The sequence below is a fragment of the Macrobrachium nipponense genome, chromosome 45 (genome assembly GCF_015104395.2).
Source record: "Macrobrachium nipponense isolate FS-2020 chromosome 45, ASM1510439v2, whole genome shotgun sequence".
NCBI classification, from domain to species: Eukaryota; Metazoa; Arthropoda; class Malacostraca; order Decapoda; family Palaemonidae; genus Macrobrachium; species Macrobrachium nipponense.
Window position 1 is genome coordinate 49,713,185 of NC_061105.1, and position 8,007 is coordinate 49,721,191.

Consider the following 8,007-nt stretch of genomic DNA (forward strand, 5'->3'; position numbering starts at 1 on the left):
ATCTTTTTCCTCGGCCTGAAGACAAGACTGACAGAGACAAGAGGAAAGGATCAAATTTTCCTTGTGCTTCCCGAAAAGGAAAAAGACTCATACACATTAAGAATAAAGACACCCTCTTCCATTCTTCCTATAAGAAAGAAGATAATTCCGAAAAAAAACAAAAAAAATAAAAAGGATGTAACTGACTTAACAAAATCCTTCTACAAAAGAGGAGAAAACGAAGCAGAATCGCAAAAGAAGAAAGAGAAAAGAGAAGGAGGACTTCTCCCCACCCCCCACCACCAAAAATGATCGTGTTTTACAATCACTTGAGGGAAGCCGATCCAATGCCTCAACGTCTCAATGAATCCCCAAAAGACAGCAGACTTCAAAAACGTTTTCACCCAGAAACGTTTTCAATGAGATATCGTCTCCAGCCTTCAAGGCAATTCAGACTGTAACAAAATCTTCGAAATAATGATAAAGTATCTTGAAAAATGGAGCCTTATTCTTGTGGAAATTTTAGAGGATAAAATATTTTGGTACTTTTTTTTTTTCTGGGTGTCGTAGCTCGAGGATTGTTGCAAGTTATTCAACTTTCAACAGCAGCAACAAAATTAAAACATAGAAATTGGTTAAATTGTACAGAATAATTCTTATTAGACACCAACATAACCGTAAATGATAGAGAGAGAGAGAGAGAGAGAGACACTTGAACCGAAAATTCGGATCAATTAGGGTTTATTAGCCTTATTTCTTTATCTCTTGTAAATAATAATTGTTTATTATTTCTCTTTGTAAACCACAAAAATGTTTCAAATTTACACATTTTCTCTCCGACAGAGTTTTTTTTTTTTTCTTTTTTTTTTGCGAAGTTAATACTCCTGTCACTTCGATCCATAAGAGTGACGATGGGAAATTAAAAATGAAATTTATATTGTAAAAGACTCTCTCTCTCTCTCTCTCTCTCTCTCTCTCTCTCTCTCTCTCCTTTCTCTCTTGTTTCCAAGAAAAGATTAAATCCCAAAAATCTAAGTTCCGTTCACGGATTTTCTCAAAAGCAGCTTAAGAAGTAGAAAAAAAAAAAAAAGAATCGCGAGAGAAAACTCATTAAACTCTGCTGCACAAAGCGTCTTTAAAGTCCCCCAAGCAATCACCGGAGACAGACATCGCGACAATCCTCAGGATTATGCAACACATTCAAAACAAAAATAAGAATGAAGTGAAAATACATGTTGAAAAAATCCTGTAGGCTTCCTTTTCAGCCATCTGGCTGTTGCTCCGTCTGTCTGTGAACTGTGGTAGTTTTGCAAACGGCAGACTACATAACTAGGGCAGTCCTCAGACGGAGCTGCAGACAGGTAATTGAAAATGAAACCTACAGGAACTCTTTATACATTTATGTAACTATCTTTATTTGTTAATTTCATCATGTTTTCTTTTCAAAGCGTTGCCTAATCTGTAAACATGCCGAAGACAGATAGACATAAACACATTCTACACCACACACACACACACACACACACACACACACACACATATATATATATATATATATATATATATATATATATATATATATATATATATATATAATTATACATCGACTACAAATTCCTTTAATATCTAATTCACTCTACCTCGGAATTAATATTGTTTTTCATGTATGTTAACCGAAGGGGAATTTTCTTGTTGATAAGAGATTTGTCGGCTCATGGGCGCGAACCATCGAACCCAATAAATCCAGGACGCACAGTGGCGGTGTGGTTTGAAGCTTCATTTGTGTGTCCAGGATTTGTTGGGTTCAATGGTTTGCGCCCGTGAGCCAACAAATCTCTTATTGACTAAAAAATTCCACTTCGGTTAACATATACGAAAATATATTAATTCCGAGGTAGAGCGGATTAGATATTAAAGGACATTTGATAGCTCGGTGTATGTATATGAATCACGGTAATGTGATACTACTCATACATATATATGTATGTATGTATATGTATGTATGTATGAATGTACATTGATGCTCAAATCTCATGCGACATGACTCCATAGGATTTCGTTCAAAATTCACTAACTGGCAACCTATCATGCTCCATATTTATCTATTATTTCAATGCGAAAACGCGATTATTGCATACAATAATGCCATAATATGTTTCATAGAGTGAAATCTGTCATTTATTTCAAAACTGTAAGAAAATGTCACGTGTAGCCAAATTTCAGAAAAAACTCTTACAAAACATTTTCAAAACTTTCGTTCACTCATCGCTGAATCATTTGACCAAACGAAGTCGTCATCAAACCTCAGTTCAAATGTTAAATAAAAAACGAAAAAAATGCCATAACATTAATAATGCTTCCGATGCAAACATAAAATTTGAAATAGTCCTATTTGATTGCTTTTACACCTCAACGCTGAAAAAAATAAAATGTGTATATACAAAAGCAGAATGCTCCCACCGATATCAACGTGTGAGGGGAACATGTGTGACGTATCATTAGTGTCGGTGCAACAACAACCACCCGGTGTAACAAGAGTAGGTCTACAATGAGTAGCGACCATGAAATTATCTTGAAAACATTACTTTATATGTGTTAGAGGAATATTTGGATTTTCATACATAATTATTTGTTATATTTCTTAAATATTTCAAAAATGATGGCATACTAGCAAGTATTCGCCTATGGAATTATTCTACTGTCAAAGCCAAGATATTATTCCTAGGCCTAGTTGTTAGATTTCTTTACTTTTCACTTAACATTCACATCTCTCTATTAAAAATTTCTGGCCAGAAAGCAAATGAGGTTATCTACACATTCTTGCATTTCAAGTTACCTCATGAAAGAATTAATTATACACCAAAAGGGAGCAGAAGGACTTTTAAGAAAATAATATTTTTAAACCAGTTGAAAAACAAGTGCTCCATACGCCTTGATATTAATACTTATATTTCGATTAATAGCCTTCTTCTACATAATACCAAAATCATCATCATCTTTCATTCCCCAAAGAACAGGTAATCTCTACAATTAAAAACATTAGTTATAGATTACATCTCAGAAGCCTTAGATTATTTTTGTTGTCCTATAAATCATTTTGCAACATACAGGCAGCTTAAACACAGCCTAAAACTTCGACATTCAAAGAAAAGTGGTTGTAATTTATATTCCTATTGTATTCCTCAAAGAACAGGTAATCTCTACGAATAAATTCATCAGTAACAGATTACAACTCAGAAGGCTGAGATTAATTTTTTAGGCCTATAAAATATTTTGCGACATACAGGCAGCTTAAACACAGCCGAAAACTTCAACATTCAAAGAAAACTTGTTTTAATTCACATTCCTACTTTGAAATTGTTGTTATGACTGCTGAGCTTATTAGGTCTACTGTTATAATGCTGCAGACGTGGTTATGTTGACCAGTCCGAGGAGCATGTTAAGTGTGCCTTCATTGCTGGCACCGATAGCCTTATCACACCGCAATTTGAACTGAACAACGTAAAAAAATAAAAATCAGTTCAAATCACATAGATTACAAATTATACTAATGCATAAAAGGGATCATATCCATTTAACCATAAGGAAAATAGGTCTAGCTGTGAATTCGCAAACTTTTCGAATGTGTGACATTACAAATAAAAAAAAAAGTTTAGCACTATACTTGGCAACGTCACGTTGATTCTGAGAATCTGGACGATACAAAAAGAATAATGTCGCAATAGATTTGAGCACCACTGTACATATGTATGTATATATATATTATATATATATATATATATATATATATATAATATATATATATATTATATATATATATATATATATATATTATATATATATATATCAAACACATTAATCTCCTGCAGGCTTCTGGAATAAGAGGGAGGCCCTTCCATTGTTTCCAGGAAAATTTGTTCCGGCAAATTTATAATTTCCATCTTTTCCAGACAGCAATTTACAGGAACATTTCAATTGCACTTTCCGAGTTCTGATTCATTAGGTTTTGGGTCATAATGACTTTGGTTCCCTTTTGTTCCACTGACAACGAAGCACGGACACAATAAATCCAGGATATGTTTCGAAAGAGAAATGTATTTTTGGAACGCTGATTTCAAATTGTCAAAAATTGAAAGAGAGAGTTTCAGCAATGGGCAATTAAAGGATTTCCTTTACTGAAACAATACATTTCATTCTCATTAGCATATTCACGCAGCCTTGCTGTTACTAAGCAAATCAATTCCAGTGCTGTATATAAAGACTAGCCCACAGACTGACAAAGAGACATGCTAACTAATAAGAAATAGATTGATATGTTTTAAAATGCATCTTTCAGACGATTTACCTGAAATATATTGCATGTTAATAATGAATTTCTATAATTAACCAATTTAGGAAATAGACTGCTTTTGCTCACGAATGTGTAAATGACCACAGATCCCAGTGAAGAGAACAATACTTCTTCAGTTCTGTTTCCGACATTCAGCCTCCACTCATAACAAAAACGGAAACAAAGTTGAAAAACTAGCCATAAAAGCCAATTAAAATATCAAGTATATCAATGAAGTTTTTTTTAAATCGACAATTAAAGGCTTAAGAAAAACTCGACACTAAACAGCTCATTTTCCATCTTCAACCTCCATCACATGCTTCCCATTTGCCTAAACGCAAATAACACTGATGTCGCTCCAACGAAGAACTCGTTATTTTCCGCTCGTTTAAATCGAGAACCATCACTTGCATCTCGATAGAGATGAGAACCATCACTTTCTTCTCGATCACAAGGAAATTGTCCAGAAACTCTTATGGGAAGAAGAACTATAAAACCACGCAACCCGAAATATTTAATGACCTTCATTAAGAAAGAAACTTTGGGGACCGTCTAGCACACGTAGACATTTAAGTACTTCAGGGACCAACTGTGCTTTGACTATACATACACACACACACACACACACACACACACACACACACACACACACACACACACACATATATATATATATATATATATATATATATATATATATATATATATATATATATATATATATATGATTTTCCCCACGAAAGGGTTGCTCATAAAAGCGCTTCTATATGGGATGGGGTTACAAGAACTACAACTATAACCACATTCTTCGTTTGGCATGGCGATCTGCCTACAAAAAACTGATTTACCCAGTATCTTCACCTTTACCTTTACCTCGCTCCTTCTCGTTCTTTTAGGGAATAGCACTGTGTAACCTTATTACATTAAATAAAATTATCTTAAGCTGCATATATAGTAATAATAAAACTAATGATAACGTATCTGTATTCTCATGAATAACAAAATATGATGGTGATAATGTTATTGTCCTACTGGAAGCTGAATGAATGAAATGAAAAATGAATGAAATCACGAATTTTTTCTAGATTTAGTAATCGCGAAACCAAACAGCTTATGGTGAAATAACTGCAGAGATGATCTCAGCCGACAATTAAATGACACCTTGTATGCTAACCAGACTGTTTCACAAAATACAAAATGAGGTAACAAAGTTTGACGATTGTGACTTCAGTCACAGCCAAGACAGGAGAGAGAGCTGACCTGACTGGATGTGGTCAATAAAGAGACAATACCCTTATGTTGGTCGTGATGAAATGATTCAATGAGTATTTGTGGAGGGCATAAATATATCTACTTATTTTTGTCTGTAATTCTATTAGCTCACCTCTTTTATGACTGTGTGTGCGCGTGATAATTCCTTATCTTTCTTCTCGTATCGTTGTTCTGTAATCTGGAATCCCTTGCTATTCGCCTCTGAAAATAAAATGAGAGAACGAATAAGAGTCATGAGATGAAAACCTATCGTTAAAAACACAGTTCAAACATGAATGAGTTGTAATAGCAACCGTAAATTGAATACCTGTTTTCTAAAGGGAGATAAAACTAAAGAAGTTTATATCTATATATATATATATATATATATATATATATATATATATATATATATACATACATATATATATCAACTGTTTCGATAATCTTAAATTAAATCATTTCGTGCAAACATCCTAGACCAAATGGCCAAAATCATGGGCCTAAAACTTACTATGGATTACTCCCCTTTCACAAAGACCCGAGTAATCGAAAATGATGGAATCGAGATCACGTCCTTTGATGGATATTATTAGGCCTACAGTCGTAGAAACACTGCGAGTTTTCTCACATAGTCATATGGCCGTGGCAGTTAAGGCTTAGGCTTATGAGATGATTTTCTTAAAAGATGGTGCTCAATGGATGGTTAGCTTCGGAGGAAGCGTTACGATAACAATCAAAGAAAAATGAACACTATCATAGGGCACGTAATGGGCGGTTGTAACACTCACCATATCCCACACTAAACTGTCAAGTTACTGTGTCGTCCTGTGCAGCTTCTTTATTTTCACGATTTGGGATGTTCTTACTGCTTCCGTTTTCCCTGATTCGAAAGAAGATTGGCTTATTTACAAATAGAGAGCGCAAAGCTAACGAAACAGTATGAATGGAATTCTTCCAGGGAATTCACAGTGAGTAAAATAACCTATCAATCAATAATATTTCTCTAACATGTCCAGTAGCAGTTTCTTACATTTTGAAGTTACAAAATACGAAAGTTTGAGTAAAGGAAAGTTGTAAAAGAAAACTTCTATGGCAAATAATAAACGGAGTATGTGTAGGATATAACATCAAAATAGTGTGTCGTACTCTTCCCTTTAGTGCTATATATATATATATATATATATATATATATATCATATATATATATATATATATATTATATATATATAATATATATATTTTTACCTTGTCTTTTATGTCAAATGCTAACGAACCTTAATAACTTGCAACGTTCCCTTGTCTAATTAGAAACTTAAAAAACGATTTCCAATTATAACACAATAATTACGCTATCGTGGCTCACGTTATTACAAGCAACATTTCACCCAATTATACTTTTGAAGTGAAGAAACATAACGGTCCATTCTGTCTCCTGCTACGGACTGTTCATTGAAGCGAGCCACGGTTCAGTGTGTGTGGATCAAATTAATTTAATATTAAACTAACTAGAATTCTCTATACTTCACATCAATGATCCGAAAATCTGCTCTCCACAGTTGCTTTTTTATTTTTTTTAACACGAAAGATAGGTAATGATTATTAATCCCATGACAAAAATATTGAATACATAGGCTACACGCTTTATAGAGAAAGACGAAATTTCGTTTGCCTCAGAAAGCAAACTGAATACATACATTTTACTGAATACGAATATTTCCATGACTAAAGATCATTTTCAGATCAGAAATACATGTTCACCATAATACTAACAGGACATCTGTAGCCTAGACCGAAGAGGATATATGTCAACATGACGCCCGTGTTTGGTAGGCTATGCCACCGTTATTCCAATACTGTCGGTGGCCCCAAGTCATAACCGATTTATAAGAATGAAAATGACAACTATGAAAGACAGGTTTAAAAATTGAATCACACTCACCAACAGATATATCGATTTCAGGAGAACGAGCTCTGGCTTTACAATAGGCCTAGGCTGTTTGGTGCAGGGTTTTGTCGTCGTAGCTGACCCGGTACTATATTCTCCGAAGTGGCATTTTATCCCTCCTTTTTTTTCCCCTTTTTTTCTTTTATACACACATGGCAACTTTCCCGTAATGGGTCACTACATCGTCGACGAAAGATTGGACGGTTGCAATCTGACCCAGAATTATGTCCAAACTGACTCCGTAACGTCTAGTCCACAAATCCAATTTAGACTACAACTTGGAAGAGCACGGCTGAGCACCGGCAACGCAGGATCAAATGAGTTTACTTCTAACAATTCGATCTTACGCCAAAAATAATATTTCTCATGTGAATGTAAAATATATTAGACAAAATACATAAAAAACAAAGCAAACATTAATCTACAACAGATTTTTTTTCATAGTGATTGCATCTAAACTAAAACTACATTTGACACCACACTTGGCGAGACTGAGAGT

General features: G+C 34.2%; 1 long non-coding RNA gene across 1 annotated transcript in view; it reads right to left on the reverse strand.

Moving 5' to 3' along the window:
* Positions 1–7,775, reverse strand: part of LOC135214162 (uncharacterized) — a 252,298-nt gene extending 244,523 nt beyond the window's left edge. The window contains exons 1-2 of the long non-coding RNA XR_010314309.1: positions 7,503–7,775; positions 5,694–5,782 (exon numbers count right to left, since the gene is read on the reverse strand). This is a non-coding gene — a long non-coding RNA (uncharacterized LOC135214162). The remainder of the gene's footprint in view (positions 1–5,693; positions 5,783–7,502) is intronic.
* Between the last annotated feature and the right edge of the window lie 232 nt (positions 7,776–8,007).